The sequence below is a fragment of the Ambystoma mexicanum genome, unplaced genomic scaffold (assembly GCF_040938575.1).
Source record: "Ambystoma mexicanum isolate Mex_15411 unplaced genomic scaffold, UKY_AmexF1_1 Mex_scaf34, whole genome shotgun sequence".
Lineage (NCBI taxonomy): Eukaryota > Metazoa > Chordata > Amphibia > Caudata > Ambystomatidae > Ambystoma > Ambystoma mexicanum.
In genome coordinates this window covers 1988135-2003106 of record NW_027182449.1, presented here as the reverse complement: position 1 = coordinate 2003106, position 14972 = coordinate 1988135, and the positions used below count along the sequence as shown (strand labels likewise).

Below are 14972 nucleotides of genomic sequence, written 5' to 3'. Positions count from 1 at the left end.
TGAACGGCCCAGGGCTGGCCCTCTTGACTGCAGCAAAATAAACTCTGCTGCACGAGCTTGGGCCCTGTGAGCAAACAACCTGACTCGCACACTAAACTCTTTCTTTCTTTCACCAATAAATCAGGGGAAAGCGCGAACGCAGTCCCCCACTACCAGAAATAATGCAGTCGAGAATCCCGCATTTGGGGACATCGCAGGGGTCAGCAAATCCGATGTGCAATGGAGGAGTCTCACCCTGGGAGCTCTGCCTTGCTGATCACAGATGCTCCCCTGCCAGGTAAGTATGAGTTGCGAGCCAGAGGGCAGGGCTTGGGCCTGTTCTGGAAGCCCCGCTAAGCGAGGGTGAGAAGGCCGGCCCTGACCCAGCCCCAGCCCTCCCGGAAGCCCTGAGCGTCTGCGGAGCTGCCTGTCCCACGTGCAGGGGGAAGCTCCGGCAGGCAGAGCCCAGCAGAAGAGGCACATTGTGGCACAGTTCATGTCTCCCACCAGGCCCTGCTCGGCCTGAGATTTGCATAAATTCGGACCTGGCTGCCAGCCAGCAGGCCCAGTCGGAAAGCGAGCAGGCCTGGCGCAGTGGGCCCACTGGCCCGTCGGCCCCAGGCGGGTCCATGGCCCTCCTGAGCCGACAGGTCACCCCGCTTAACAAGAGCGTCTCGGGTGGGGTGCCCCCCGCCAGGACACGGCAAGGCCCGATCGTGCCCGATCGGTGCTCGGACGGGGCGGGCGGCAGCGGCGGCCGGGAGCCAGTTTCACCCCTGCCCCCAAAACCCCAGGAGCTGGCTGGGCCTTCCTTAGGTTGGAGGGCCTGGGCGCGAAAGCAGAGCCCGGGCAGGGCAGGCTGGCTTCAAGAACTACCGGGGCACCTGATATCATGGGGCGCACAAGTCTGGGGTTAGGCACCTGTGCACTTCACCCCTCCAGTGAATGCTGGCCCTCTTGACCGCAGCAACATTCAGGGGCCCAACCTACACATGACACACATGACTTTCACATTTTTTTATTTCACCAATCCATCAGGCCTGTGGACCCCTGAACGGCCCAGGGCTGGCCCTCTTGACTGCAGCAAAATAAACTCTGCTGCACGAGCTTGGGCCCTGTGTGCAAACAACCTGACTCGCACACTAAACTCTTTCTTTCTTTCACCAATAAATCAGGGGAAAGCGCGAACGCAGTCCCCCACTACCAGAAATAATACAGTCGAGAATCCCGCATTTGGGGACATCGCAGGGGTCAGCAAATCCGATGTGCAATGGATGAGCCTCACCCTGGGAGCTCTGCCTTGCTGATCACAGATGCTCCCCTGCCAGGTAAGTATGAGTTGCGAGCCAGAGGGCAGGGCTTGGGCCTGTTCTGGAAGCCCCGCTAAGCGAGGGTGAGAAGGCCGGCCCTGACCCAGCCCCAGCCCTCCCGGAAGCCCTGAGCGTCTGCGGAGCTGCCTGTCCCACGTGCAGGGGGAAGCTCCGGCAGGCAGAGCCCAGCAGAAGAGGCACATTGTGGCACAGTTCATGTCTCCCACCAGGCCCTGCTCGGCCTGAGATTTGCATAAATTCGGACCTGGCTGCCAGCCAGCAGGCCCAGTCGGAAAGCGAGCAGGCCTGGCGCAGTGGGCCCACTGGCCCGTCGGCCCCAGGCGGGTCCATGGCCCTCCTGAGCCGACAGGTCACCCCGCTTAACAAGAGCGTCTCGGGTGGGGTGCCCCCCGCCAGGACACGGCAAGGCCCGATCGTGCCCGATCGGTGCTCGGACGGGGCGGGCGGCAGCGGCGGCCGGGAGCCAGTTTCACCCCTGCCCCCAAAACCCCAGGAGCTGGCTGGGCCTTCCTTAGGTTGGAGGGCCTGGGCGCGAAAGCAGAGCCCGGGCAGGGCAGGCTGGCTTCAAGAACTACCGGGGCACCTGATATCATGGGGCGCACAAGTCTGGGGTTAGGCACCTGTGCACTTCACCCCTCCAGTGAATGCTGGCCCTCTTGACCGCAGCAACATTCAGGGGCCCAACCTACACATGACACACATGACTTTCACATTTTTTTATTTCACCAATCCATCAGGCCTGTGGACCCCTGAACGGCCCAGGGCTGGCCCTCTTGACTGCAGCAAAATAAACTCTGCTGCACGAGCTTGGGCCCTGTGTGCAAACAACCTGACTCGCACACTAAACTCTTTCTTTCTTTCACCAATAAATCAGGGGAAAGCGCGAACGCAGTCCCCCACTACCAGAAATAATGCAGTCGAGAATCCCGCATTTGGGGACATCGCAGGGGTCAGCAAATCCGATGTGCAATGGATGAGCCTCACCCTGGGAGCTCTGCCTTGCTGATCACAGATGCTCCCCTGCCAGGTAAGTATGAGTTGCGAGCCAGAGGGCAGGGCTTGGGCCTGTTCTGGAAGCCCCGCTAAGCGAGGGTGAGAAGGCCGGCCCTGACCCAGCCCCAGCCCTCCCGGAAGCCCTGAGCGTCTGCGGAGCTGCCTGTCCCACGTGCAGGGGGAAGCTCCGGCAGGCAGAGCCCAGCAGAAGAGGCACATTGTGGCACAGTTCATGTCTCCCACCAGGCCCTGCTCGGCCTGAGATTTGCATAAATTCGGACCTGGCTGCCAGCCAGCAGGCCCAGTCGGAAAGCGAGCAGGCCTGGCGCAGTGGGCCCACTGGCCCGTCGGCCCCAGGCGGGTCCATGGCCCTCCTGAGCCGACAGGTCACCCCGCTTAACAAGAGCGTCTCGGGTGGGGTGCCCCCCGCCAGGACACGGCAAGGCCGTGAAGGCAAGACCGGATCGTGCCCGATCGGTGCTCGGACGGGGCGGGCGGCAGCGGCGGCCGGGAGCCAGTCTCACCCCTGCCCCCAAAACCCCAGGAGCTGGCTGGGCCTTCCTTAGGTTGGAGGGCCTGGGCGCGAAAGCAGAGCCCGGGCAGGGCAGGCTGGCTTCAAGAACTACCGGGGCACCTGATATCATGGGGCGCACAAGTCTGGGGTTAGGCACCTGTGCACTTCACCCCTCCAGTGAATGCTGGCCCTCTTGACCGCAGCAACATTCAGGGGCCCAACCTACACATGACACACATGACTTTCACATTTTTTTATTTCACCAATCCATCAGGCCTGTGGACCCCTGAACGGCCCAGGGCTGGCCCTCTTGACTGCAGCAAAATAAACTCTGCTGCACGAGCTTGGGCCCTGTGTGCAAACAACCTGACTCGCACACTAAACTCTTTCTTTCTTTCACCAATAAATCAGGGGAAAGCGCGAACGCAGTCCCCCACTACCAGAAATAATGCAGTCGAGAATCCCGCATTTGGGGACATCGCAGGGGTCAGCAAATCCGATGTGCAATGGAGGAGTCTCACCCTGGGAGCTCTGCCTTGCTGATCACAGATGCTCCCCTGCCAGGTAAGTATGAGTTGCGAGCCAGAGGGCAGGGCTTGGGCCTGTTCTGGAAGCCCCGCTAAGCGAGGGTGAGAAGGCCGGCCCTGACCCAGCCCCAGCCCTCCCGGAAGCCCTGAGCGTCTGCGGAGCTGCCTGTCCCACGTGCAGGGGGAAGCTCCGGCAGGCAGAGCCCAGCAGAAGAGGCACATTGTGGCACAGTTCATGTCTCCCACCAGGCCCTGCTCGGCCTGAGATTTGCATAAATTCGGACCTGGCTGCCAGCCAGCAGGCCCAGTCGGAAAGCGAGCAGGCCTGGCGCAGTGGGCCCACTGGCCCGTCGGCCCCAGGCGGGTCCATGGCCCTCCTGAGCCGACAGGTCACCCCGCTTAACAAGAGCGTCTCGGGTGGGGTGCCCCCCGCCAGGACACGGCAAGGCCGTGAAGGCAAGGCCCGATCGGTGCTCGGACGGGGCGGGCGGCAGCGGCGGCCGGGAGCCAGTCTCACCCCTGCCCCCAAAACCCCAGGAGCTGGCCGGGCCTTCCTTAGGTTGGAGGGCCTGGGCGCGAAAGCAGAGCCCGGGCAGGGCAGGCTGGCTTCAAGAACTACCGGGGCACCTGATATCATGGGGCGCACAAGTCTGGGGTTAGGCACCTGTGCACTTCACCCCTCCAGTGAATGCTGGCCCTCTTGACCGCAGCAACATTCAGGGGCCCAACCTACACATGACACACATGACTTTCACATTTTTTTATTTCACCAATCCATCAGGCCTGTGGACCCCTGAACGGCCCAGGGCTGGCCCTCTTGACTGCAGCAAAATAAACTCTGCTGCACGAGCTTGGGCCCTGTGAGCAAACAACCTGACTCGCACACTAAACTCTTTCTTTCTTTCACCAATAAATCAGGGGAAAGCGCGAACGCAGTCCCCCACTACCAGAAATAATGCAGTCGAGAATCCCGCATTTGGGGACATCGCAGGGGTCAGCAAATCCGATGTGCAATGGAGGAGTCTCACCCTGGGAGCTCTGCCTTGCTGATCACAGATGCTCCCCTGCCAGGTAAGTATGAGTTGCGAGCCAGAGGGCAGGGCTTGGGCCTGTTCTGGAAGCCCCGCTAAGCGAGGGTGAGAAGGCCGGCCCTGACCCAGCCCCAGCCCTCCCGGAAGCCCTGAGCGTCTGCGGAGCTGCCTGTCCCACGTGCAGGGGGAAGCTCCGGCAGGCAGAGCCCAGCAGAAGAGGCACATTGTGGCACAGTTCATGTCTCCCACCAGGCCCTGCTCGGCCTGAGATTTGCATAAATTCGGACCTGGCTGCCAGCCAGCAGGCCCAGTCGGAAAGCGAGCAGGCCTGGCGCAGTGGGCCCACTGGCCCGTCGGCCCCAGGCGGGTCCATGGCCCTCCTGAGCCGACAGGTCACCCCGCTTAACAAGAGCGTCTCGGGTGGGGTGCCCCCCGCCAGGACACGGCAAGGCCCGATCGTGCCCGATCGGTGCTCGGACGGGGCGGGCGGCAGCGGCGGCCGGGAGCCAGTTTCACCCCTGCCCCCAAAACCCCAGGAGCTGGCTGGGCCTTCCTTAGGTTGGAGGGCCTGGGCGCGAAAGCAGAGCCCGGGCAGGGCAGGCTGGCTTCAAGAACTACCGGGGCACCTGATATCATGGGGCGCACAAGTCTGGGGTTAGGCACCTGTGCACTTCACCCCTCCAGTGAATGCTGGCCCTCTTGACCGCAGCAACATTCAGGGGCCCAACCTACACATGACACACATGACTTTCACATTTTTTTATTTCACCAATCCATCAGGCCTGTGGACCCCTGAACGGCCCAGGGCTGGCCCTCTTGACTGCAGCAAAATAAACTCTGCTGCACGAGCTTGGGCCCTGTGTGCAAACAACCTGACTCGCACACTAAACTCTTTCTTTCTTTCACCAATAAATCAGGGGAAAGCGCGAACGCAGTCCCCCACTACCAGAAATAATACAGTCGAGAATCCCGCATTTGGGGACATCGCAGGGGTCAGCAAATCCGATGTGCAATGGATGAGCCTCACCCTGGGAGCTCTGCCTTGCTGATCACAGATGCTCCCCTGCCAGGTAAGTATGAGTTGCGAGCCAGAGGGCAGGGCTTGGGCCTGTTCTGGAAGCCCCGCTAAGCGAGGGTGAGAAGGCCGGCCCTGACCCAGCCCCAGCCCTCCCGGAAGCCCTGAGCGTCTGCGGAGCTGCCTGTCCCACGTGCAGGGGGAAGCTCCGGCAGGCAGAGCCCAGCAGAAGAGGCACATTGTGGCACAGTTCATGTCTCCCACCAGGCCCTGCTCGGCCTGAGATTTGCATAAATTCGGACCTGGCTGCCAGCCAGCAGGCCCAGTCGGAAAGCGAGCAGGCCTGGCGCAGTGGGCCCACTGGCCCGTCGGCCCCAGGCGGGTCCATGGCCCTCCTGAGCCGACAGGTCACCCCGCTTAACAAGAGCGTCTCGGGTGGGGTGCCCCCCGCCAGGACACGGCAAGGCCCGATCGTGCCCGATCGGTGCTCGGACGGGGCGGGCGGCAGCGGCGGCCGGGAGCCAGTTTCACCCCTGCCCCCAAAACCCCAGGAGCTGGCTGGGCCTTCCTTAGGTTGGAGGGCCTGGGCGCGAAAGCAGAGCCCGGGCAGGGCAGGCTGGCTTCAAGAACTACCGGGGCACCTGATATCATGGGGCGCACAAGTCTGGGGTTAGGCACCTGTGCACTTCACCCCTCCAGTGAATGCTGGCCCTCTTGACCGCAGCAACATTCAGGGGCCCAACCTACACATGACACACATGACTTTCACATTTTTTTATTTCACCAATCCATCAGGCCTGTGGACCCCTGAACGGCCCAGGGCTGGCCCTCTTGACTGCAGCAAAATAAACTCTGCTGCACGAGCTTGGGCCCTGTGTGCAAACAACCTGACTCGCACACTAAACTCTTTCTTTCTTTCACCAATAAATCAGGGGAAAGCGCGAACGCAGTCCCCCACTACCAGAAATAATGCAGTCGAGAATCCCGCATTTGGGGACATCGCAGGGGTCAGCAAATCCGATGTGCAATGGATGAGCCTCACCCTGGGAGCTCTGCCTTGCTGATCACAGATGCTCCCCTGCCAGGTAAGTATGAGTTGCGAGCCAGAGGGCAGGGCTTGGGCCTGTTCTGGAAGCCCCGCTAAGCGAGGGTGAGAAGGCCGGCCCTGACCCAGCCCCAGCCCTCCCGGAAGCCCTGAGCGTCTGCGGAGCTGCCTGTCCCACGTGCAGGGGGAAGCTCCGGCAGGCAGAGCCCAGCAGAAGAGGCACATTGTGGCACAGTTCATGTCTCCCACCAGGCCCTGCTCGGCCTGAGATTTGCATAAATTCGGACCTGGCTGCCAGCCAGCAGGCCCAGTCGGAAAGCGAGCAGGCCTGGCGCAGTGGGCCCACTGGCCCGTCGGCCCCAGGCGGGTCCATGGCCCTCCTGAGCCGACAGGTCACCCCGCTTAACAAGAGCGTCTCGGGTGGGGTGCCCCCCGCCAGGACACGGCAAGGCCGTGAAGGCAAGACCGGATCGTGCCCGATCGGTGCTCGGACGGGGCGGGCGGCAGCGGCGGCCGGGAGCCAGTCTCACCCCTGCCCCCAAAACCCCAGGAGCTGGCTGGGCCTTCCTTAGGTTGGAGGGCCTGGGCGCGAAAGCAGAGCCCGGGCAGGGCAGGCTGGCTTCAAGAACTACCGGGGCACCTGATATCATGGGGCGCACAAGTCTGGGGTTAGGCACCTGTGCACTTCACCCCTCCAGTGAATGCTGGCCCTCTTGACCGCAGCAACATTCAGGGGCCCAACCTACACATGACACACATGACTTTCACATTTTTTTATTTCACCAATCCATCAGGCCTGTGGACCCCTGAACGGCCCAGGGCTGGCCCTCTTGACTGCAGCAAAATAAACTCTGCTGCACGAGCTTGGGCCCTGTGTGCAAACAACCTGACTCGCACACTAAACTCTTTCTTTCTTTCACCAATAAATCAGGGGAAAGCGCGAACGCAGTCCCCCACTACCAGAAATAATGCAGTCGAGAATCCCGCATTTGGGGACATCGCAGGGGTCAGCAAATCCGATGTGCAATGGAGGAGTCTCACCCTGGGAGCTCTGCCTTGCTGATCACAGATGCTCCCCTGCCAGGTAAGTATGAGTTGCGAGCCAGAGGGCAGGGCTTGGGCCTGTTCTGGAAGCCCCGCTAAGCGAGGGTGAGAAGGCCGGCCCTGACCCAGCCCCAGCCCTCCCGGAAGCCCTGAGCGTCTGCGGAGCTGCCTGTCCCACGTGCAGGGGGAAGCTCCGGCAGGCAGAGCCCAGCAGAAGAGGCACATTGTGGCACAGTTCATGTCTCCCACCAGGCCCTGCTCGGCCTGAGATTTGCATAAATTCGGACCTGGCTGCCAGCCAGCAGGCCCAGTCGGAAAGCGAGCAGGCCTGGCGCAGTGGGCCCACTGGCCCGTCGGCCCCAGGCGGGTCCATGGCCCTCCTGAGCCGACAGGTCACCCCGCTTAACAAGAGCGTCTCGGGTGGGGTGCCCCCCGCCAGGACACGGCAAGGCCGTGAAGGCAAGGCCCGATCGGTGCTCGGACGGGGCGGGCGGCAGCGGCGGCCGGGAGCCAGTCTCACCCCTGCCCCCAAAACCCCAGGAGCTGGCCGGGCCTTCCTTAGGTTGGAGGGCCTGGGCGCGAAAGCAGAGCCCGGGCAGGGCAGGCTGGCTTCAAGAACTACCGGGGCACCTGATATCATGGGGCGCACAAGTCTGGGGTTAGGCACCTGTGCACTTCACCCCTCCAGTGAATGCTGGCCCTCTTGACCGCAGCAACATTCAGGGGCCCAACCTACACATGACACACATGACTTTCACATTTTTTTATTTCACCAATCCATCAGGCCTGTGGACCCCTGAACGGCCCAGGGCTGGCCCTCTTGACTGCAGCAAAATAAACTCTGCTGCACGAGCTTGGGCCCTGTGAGCAAACAACCTGACTCGCACACTAAACTCTTTCTTTCTTTCACCAATAAATCAGGGGAAAGCGCGAACGCAGTCCCCCACTACCAGAAATAATGCAGTCGAGAATCCCGCATTTGGGGACATCGCAGGGGTCAGCAAATCCGATGTGCAATGGATGAGCCTCACCCTGGGAGCTCTGCCTTGCTGATCACAGATGCTCCCCTGCCAGGTAAGTATGAGTTGCGAGCCAGAGGGCAGGGCTTGGGCCTGTTCTGGAAGCCCCGCTAAGCGAGGGTGAGAAGGCCGGCCCTGACCCAGCCCCAGCCCTCCCGGAAGCCCTGAGCGTCTGCGGAGCTGCCTGTCCCACGTGCAGGGGGAAGCTCCGGCAGGCAGAGCCCAGCAGAAGAGGCACATTGTGGCACAGTTCATGTCTCCCACCAGGCCCTGCTCGGCCTGAGATTTGCATAAATTCGGACCTGGCTGCCAGCCAGCAGGCCCAGTCGGAAAGCGAGCAGGCCTGGCGCAGTGGGCCCACTGGCCCGTCGGCCCCAGGCGGGTCCATGGCCCTCCTGAGCCGACAGGTCACCCCGCTTAACAAGAGCGTCTCGGGTGGGGTGCCCCCCGCCAGGACACGGCAAGGCCCGATCGTGCCCGATCGGTGCTCGGACGGGGCGGGCGGCAGCGGCGGCCGGGAGCCAGTTTCACCCCTGCCCCCAAAACCCCAGGAGCTGGCTGGGCCTTCCTTAGGTTGGAGGGCCTGGGCGCGAAAGCAGAGCCCGGGCAGGGCAGGCTGGCTTCAAGAACTACCGGGGCACCTGATATCATGGGGCGCACAAGTCTGGGGTTAGGCACCTGTGCACTTCACCCCTCCAGTGAATGCTGGCCCTCTTGACCGCAGCAACATTCAGGGGCCCAACCTACACATGACACACATGACTTTCACATTTTTTTATTTCACCAATCCATCAGGCCTGTGGACCCCTGAACGGCCCAGGGCTGGCCCTCTTGACTGCAGCAAAATAAACTCTGCTGCACGAGCTTGGGCCCTGTGTGCAAACAACCTGACTCGCACACTAAACTCTTTCTTTCTTTCACCAATAAATCAGGGGAAAGCGCGAACGCAGTCCCCCACTACCAGAAATAATGCAGTCGAGAATCCCGCATTTGGGGACATCGCAGGGGTCAGCAAATCCGATGTGCAATGGATGAGCCTCACCCTGGGAGCTCTGCCTTGCTGATCACAGATGCTCCCCTGCCAGGTAAGTATGAGTTGCGAGCCAGAGGGCAGGGCTTGGGCCTGTTCTGGAAGCCCCGCTAAGCGAGGGTGAGAAGGCCGGCCCTGACCCAGCCCCAGCCCTCCCGGAAGCCCTGAGCGTCTGCGGAGCTGCCTGTCCCACGTGCAGGGGGAAGCTCCGGCAGGCAGAGCCCAGCAGAAGAGGCACATTGTGGCACAGTTCATGTCTCCCACCAGGCCCTGCTCGGCCTGAGATTTGCATAAATTCGGACCTGGCTGCCAGCCAGCAGGCCCAGTCGGAAAGCGAGCAGGCCTGGCGCAGTGGGCCCACTGGCCCGTCGGCCCCAGGCGGGTCCATGGCCCTCCTGAGCCGACAGGTCACCCCGCTTAACAAGAGCGTCTCGGGTGGGGTGCCCCCCGCCAGGACACGGCAAGGCCCGATCGTGCCCGATCGGTGCTCGGACGGGGCGGGCGGCAGCGGCGGCCGGGAGCCAGTTTCACCCCTGCCCCCAAAACCCCAGGAGCTGGCTGGGCCTTCCTTAGGTTGGAGGGCCTGGGCGCGAAAGCAGAGCCCGGGCAGGGCAGGCTGGCTTCAAGAACTACCGGGGCACCTGATATCATGGGGCGCACAAGTCTGGGGTTAGGCACCTGTGCACTTCACCCCTCCAGTGAATGCTGGCCCTCTTGACCGCAGCAACATTCAGGGGCCCAACCTACACATGACACACATGACTTTCACATTTTTTTATTTCACCAATCCATCAGGCCTGTGGACCCCTGAACGGCCCAGGGCTGGCCCTCTTGACTGCAGCAAAATAAACTCTGCTGCACGAGCTTGGGCCCTGTGTGCAAACAACCTGACTCGCACACTAAACTCTTTCTTTCTTTCACCAATAAATCAGGGGAAAGCGCGAACGCAGTCCCCCACTACCAGAAATAATGCAGTCGAGAATCCCGCATTTGGGGACATCGCAGGGGTCAGCAAATCCGATGTGCAATGGATGAGCCTCACCCTGGGAGCTCTGCCTTGCTGATCACAGATGCTCCCCTGCCAGGTAAGTATGAGTTGCGAGCCAGAGGGCAGGGCTTGGGCCTGTTCTGGAAGCCCCGCTAAGCGAGGGTGAGAAGGCCGGCCCTGACCCAGCCCCAGCCCTCCCGGAAGCCCTGAGCGTCTGCGGAGCTGCCTGTCCCACGTGCAGGGGGAAGCTCCGGCAGGCAGAGCCCAGCAGAAGAGGCACATTGTGGCACAGTTCATGTCTCCCACCAGGCCCTGCTCGGCCTGAGATTTGCATAAATTCGGACCTGGCTGCCAGCCAGCAGGCCCAGTCGGAAAGCGAGCAGGCCTGGCGCAGTGGGCCCACTGGCCCGTCGGCCCCAGGCGGGTCCATGGCCCTCCTGAGCCGACAGGTCACCCCGCTTAACAAGAGCGTCTCGGGTGGGGTGCCCCCCGCCAGGACACGGCAAGGCCCGATCGTGCCCGATCGGTGCTCGGACGGGGCGGGCGGCAGCGGCGGCCGGGAGCCAGTTTCACCCCTGCCCCCAAAACCCCAGGAGCTGGCTGGGCCTTCCTTAGGTTGGAGGGCCTGGGCGCGAAAGCAGAGCCCGGGCAGGGCAGGCTGGCTTCAAGAACTACCGGGGCACCTGATATCATGGGGCGCACAAGTCTGGGGTTAGGCACCTGTGCACTTCACCCCTCCAGTGAATGCTGGCCCTCTTGACCGCAGCAACATTCAGGGGCCCAACCTACACATGACACACATGACTTTCACATTTTTTTATTTCACCAATCCATCAGGCCTGTGGACCCCTGAACGGCCCAGGGCTGGCCCTCTTGACTGCAGCAAAATAAACTCTGCTGCACGAGCTTGGGCCCTGTGTGCAAACAACCTGACTCGCACACTAAACTCTTTCTTTCTTTCACCAATAAATCAGGGGAAAGCGCGAACGCAGTCCCCCACTACCAGAAATAATACAGTCGAGAATCCCGCATTTGGGGACATCGCAGGGGTCAGCAAATCCGATGTGCAATGGATGAGCCTCACCCTGGGAGCTCTGCCTTGCTGATCACAGATGCTCCCCTGCCAGGTAAGTATGAGTTGCGAGCCAGAGGGCAGGGCTTGGGCCTGTTCTGGAAGCCCCGCTAAGCGAGGGTGAGAAGGCCGGCCCTGACCCAGCCCCAGCCCTCCCGGAAGCCCTGAGCGTCTGCGGAGCTGCCTGTCCCACGTGCAGGGGGAAGCTCCGGCAGGCAGAGCCCAGCAGAAGAGGCACATTGTGGCACAGTTCATGTCTCCCACCAGGCCCTGCTCGGCCTGAGATTTGCATAAATTCGGACCTGGCTGCCAGCCAGCAGGCCCAGTCGGAAAGCGAGCAGGCCTGGCGCAGTGGGCCCACTGGCCCGTCGGCCCCAGGCGGGTCCATGGCCCTCCTGAGCCGACAGGTCACCCCGCTTAACAAGAGCGTCTCGGGTGGGGTGCCCCCCGCCAGGACACGGCAAGGCCCGATCGTGCCCGATCGGTGCTCGGACGGGGCGGGCGGCAGCGGCGGCCGGGAGCCAGTTTCACCCCTGCCCCCAAAACCCCAGGAGCTGGCTGGGCCTTCCTTAGGTTGGAGGGCCTGGGCGCGAAAGCAGAGCCCGGGCAGGGCAGGCTGGCTTCAAGAACTACCGGGGCACCTGATATCATGGGGCGCACAAGTCTGGGGTTAGGCACCTGTGCACTTCACCCCTCCAGTGAATGCTGGCCCTCTTGACCGCAGCAACATTCAGGGGCCCAACCTACACATGACACACATGACTTTCACATTTTTTTATTTCACCAATCCATCAGGCCTGTGGACCCCTGAACGGCCCAGGGCTGGCCCTCTTGACTGCAGCAAAATAAACTCTGCTGCACGAGCTTGGGCCCTGTGTGCAAACAACCTGACTCGCACACTAAACTCTTTCTTTCTTTCACCAATAAATCAGGGGAAAGCGCGAACGCAGTCCCCCACTACCAGAAATAATGCAGTCGAGAATCCCGCATTTGGGGACATCGCAGGGGTCAGCAAATCCGATGTGCAATGGATGAGCCTCACCCTGGGAGCTCTGCCTTGCTGATCACAGATGCTCCCCTGCCAGGTAAGTATGAGTTGCGAGCCAGAGGGCAGGGCTTGGGCCTGTTCTGGAAGCCCCGCTAAGCGAGGGTGAGAAGGCCGGCCCTGACCCAGCCCCAGCCCTCCCGGAAGCCCTGAGCGTCTGCGGAGCTGCCTGTCCCACGTGCAGGGGGAAGCTCCGGCAGGCAGAGCCCAGCAGAAGAGGCACATTGTGGCACAGTTCATGTCTCCCACCAGGCCCTGCTCGGCCTGAGATTTGCATAAATTCGGACCTGGCTGCCAGCCAGCAGGCCCAGTCGGAAAGCGAGCAGGCCTGGCGCAGTGGGCCCACTGGCCCGTCGGCCCCAGGCGGGTCCATGGCCCTCCTGAGCCGACAGGTCACCCCGCTTAACAAGAGCGTCTCGGGTGGGGTGCCCCCCGCCAGGACACGGCAAGGCCCGATCGTGCCCGATCGGTGCTCGGACGGGGCGGGCGGCAGCGGCGGCCGGGAGCCAGTTTCACCCCTGCCCCCAAAACCCCAGGAGCTGGCTGGGCCTTCCTTAGGTTGGAGGGCCTGGGCGCGAAAGCAGAGCCCGGGCAGGGCAGGCTGGCTTCAAGAACTACCGGGGCACCTGATATCATGGGGCGCACAAGTCTGGGGTTAGGCACCTGTGCACTTCACCCCTCCAGTGAATGCTGGCCCTCTTGACCGCAGCAACATTCAGGGGCCCAACCTACACATGACACACATGACTTTCACATTTTTTTATTTCACCAATCCATCAGGCCTGTGGACCCCTGAACGGCCCAGGGCTGGCCCTCTTGACTGCAGCAAAATAAACTCTGCTGCACGAGCTTGGGCCCTGTGTGCAAACAACCTGACTCGCACACTAAACTCTTTCTTTCTTTCACCAATAAATCAGGGGAAAGCGCGAACGCAGTCCCCCACTACCAGAAATAATGCAGTCGAGAATCCCGCATTTGGGGACATCGCAGGGGTCAGCAAATCCGATGTGCAATGGATGAGCCTCACCCTGGGAGCTCTGCCTTGCTGATCACAGATGCTCCCCTGCCAGGTAAGTATGAGTTGCGAGCCAGAGGGCAGGGCTTGGGCCTGTTCTGGAAGCCCCGCTAAGCGAGGGTGAGAAGGCCGGCCCTGACCCAGCCCCAGCCCTCCCGGAAGCCCTGAGCGTCTGCGGAGCTGCCTGTCCCACGTGCAGGGGGAAGCTCCGGCAGGCAGAGCCCAGCAGAAGAGGCACATTGTGGCACAGTTCATGTCTCCCACCAGGCCCTGCTCGGCCTGAGATTTGCATAAATTCGGACCTGGCTGCCAGCCAGCAGGCCCAGTCGGAAAGCGAGCAGGCCTGGCGCAGTGGGCCCACTGGCCCGTCGGCCCCAGGCGGGTCCATGGCCCTCCTGAGCCGACAGGTCACCCCGCTTAACAAGAGCGTCTCGGGTGGGGTGCCCCCCGCCAGGACACGGCAAGGCCCGATCGTGCCCGATCGGTGCTCGGACGGGGCGGGCGGCAGCGGCGGCCGGGAGCCAGTTTCACCCCTGCCCCCAAAACCCCAGGAGCTGGCTGGGCCTTCCTTAGGTTGGAGGGCCTGGGCGCGAAAGCAGAGCCCGGGCAGGGCAGGCTGGCTTCAAGAACTACCGGGGCACCTGATATCATGGGGCGCACAAGTCTGGGGTTAGGCACCTGTGCACTTCACCCCTCCAGTGAATGCTGGCCCTCTTGACCGCAGCAACATTCAGGGGCCCAACCTACACATGACACACATGACTTTCACATTTTTTTATTTCACCAATCCATCAGGCCTGTGGACCCCTGAACGGCCCAGGGCTGGCCCTCTTGACTGCAGCAAAATAAACTCTGCTGCACGAGCTTGGGCCCTGTGTGCAAACAACCTGACTCGCACACTAAACTCTTTCTTTCTTTCACCAATAAATCAGGGGAAAGCGCGAACGCAGTCCCCCACTACCAGAAATAATACAGTCGAGAATCCCGCATTTGGGGACATCGCAGGGGTCAGCAAATCCGATGTGCAATGGATGAGCCTCACCCTGGGAGCTCTGCCTTGCTGATCACAGATGCTCCCCTGCCAGGTAAGTATGAGTTGCGAGCCAGAGGGCAGGGCTTGGGCCTGTTCTGGAAGCCCCGCTAAGCGAGGGTGAGAAGGCCGGCCCTGACCCAGCCCCAGCCCTCCCGGAAGCCCTGAGCGTCTGCGGAGCTGCCTGTCCCACGTGCAGGGGGAAGCTCCGGCAGGCAGAGCCCAGCAGAAGAGGCACATTGTGGCACAGTTCATGTCTCCCACCAGGCCCTGCTCGGCCTGAGATTTGCATAA

The 14972-nt window shown here is 62.0% G+C and overlaps 15 non-coding genes across 15 annotated transcripts; all 15 read right to left on the bottom strand.

Moving 5' to 3' along the window:
• Positions 1 to 121: 121 nt before the first annotated feature.
• On the bottom strand, positions 122 to 285 carry LOC138558506 (U1 spliceosomal RNA). Its single transcript, XR_011298653.1, has one exon. It is a non-coding gene; the product is annotated as a U1 spliceosomal RNA (small nuclear RNA).
• An 866-nt stretch (positions 286 to 1151) lies between these two features.
• Positions 1152 to 1315, bottom strand: LOC138558328 (U1 spliceosomal RNA). Its single transcript, XR_011298480.1, has one exon. It is a non-coding gene; the product is annotated as a U1 spliceosomal RNA (small nuclear RNA).
• An 866-nt stretch (positions 1316 to 2181) lies between these two features.
• LOC138558117 (U1 spliceosomal RNA) lies at positions 2182 to 2345 on the bottom strand. The gene has a single exon (XR_011298272.1). It is a non-coding gene; the product is annotated as a U1 spliceosomal RNA (small nuclear RNA).
• An 880-nt stretch (positions 2346 to 3225) lies between these two features.
• Positions 3226 to 3389, bottom strand: LOC138558505 (U1 spliceosomal RNA). The gene has a single exon (XR_011298652.1). It is a non-coding gene; the product is annotated as a U1 spliceosomal RNA (small nuclear RNA).
• An 870-nt stretch (positions 3390 to 4259) lies between these two features.
• On the bottom strand, positions 4260 to 4423 carry LOC138558504 (U1 spliceosomal RNA). Its single transcript, XR_011298651.1, has one exon. It is a non-coding gene; the product is annotated as a U1 spliceosomal RNA (small nuclear RNA).
• Positions 4424 to 5289: 866 nt separating this feature from the next.
• On the bottom strand, positions 5290 to 5453 carry LOC138558327 (U1 spliceosomal RNA). The gene has a single exon (XR_011298479.1). It is a non-coding gene; the product is annotated as a U1 spliceosomal RNA (small nuclear RNA).
• Positions 5454 to 6319: 866 nt separating this feature from the next.
• On the bottom strand, positions 6320 to 6483 carry LOC138558115 (U1 spliceosomal RNA). The gene has a single exon (XR_011298270.1). It is a non-coding gene; the product is annotated as a U1 spliceosomal RNA (small nuclear RNA).
• An 880-nt stretch (positions 6484 to 7363) lies between these two features.
• On the bottom strand, positions 7364 to 7527 carry LOC138558503 (U1 spliceosomal RNA). Its single transcript, XR_011298650.1, has one exon. It is a non-coding gene; the product is annotated as a U1 spliceosomal RNA (small nuclear RNA).
• An 870-nt stretch (positions 7528 to 8397) lies between these two features.
• LOC138558114 (U1 spliceosomal RNA) lies at positions 8398 to 8561 on the bottom strand. Its single transcript, XR_011298269.1, has one exon. It is a non-coding gene; the product is annotated as a U1 spliceosomal RNA (small nuclear RNA).
• Positions 8562 to 9427: 866 nt separating this feature from the next.
• LOC138558113 (U1 spliceosomal RNA) lies at positions 9428 to 9591 on the bottom strand. Its single transcript, XR_011298268.1, has one exon. It is a non-coding gene; the product is annotated as a U1 spliceosomal RNA (small nuclear RNA).
• Positions 9592 to 10457: 866 nt separating this feature from the next.
• On the bottom strand, positions 10458 to 10621 carry LOC138558112 (U1 spliceosomal RNA). Its single transcript, XR_011298267.1, has one exon. It is a non-coding gene; the product is annotated as a U1 spliceosomal RNA (small nuclear RNA).
• An 866-nt stretch (positions 10622 to 11487) lies between these two features.
• Positions 11488 to 11651, bottom strand: LOC138558326 (U1 spliceosomal RNA). Its single transcript, XR_011298478.1, has one exon. It is a non-coding gene; the product is annotated as a U1 spliceosomal RNA (small nuclear RNA).
• Positions 11652 to 12517: 866 nt separating this feature from the next.
• LOC138558111 (U1 spliceosomal RNA) lies at positions 12518 to 12681 on the bottom strand. Its single transcript, XR_011298266.1, has one exon. It is a non-coding gene; the product is annotated as a U1 spliceosomal RNA (small nuclear RNA).
• Positions 12682 to 13547: 866 nt separating this feature from the next.
• Positions 13548 to 13711, bottom strand: LOC138558110 (U1 spliceosomal RNA). The gene has a single exon (XR_011298265.1). It is a non-coding gene; the product is annotated as a U1 spliceosomal RNA (small nuclear RNA).
• An 866-nt stretch (positions 13712 to 14577) lies between these two features.
• LOC138558325 (U1 spliceosomal RNA) lies at positions 14578 to 14741 on the bottom strand. Its single transcript, XR_011298477.1, has one exon. It is a non-coding gene; the product is annotated as a U1 spliceosomal RNA (small nuclear RNA).
• Between the last annotated feature and the right edge of the window lie 231 nt (positions 14742 to 14972).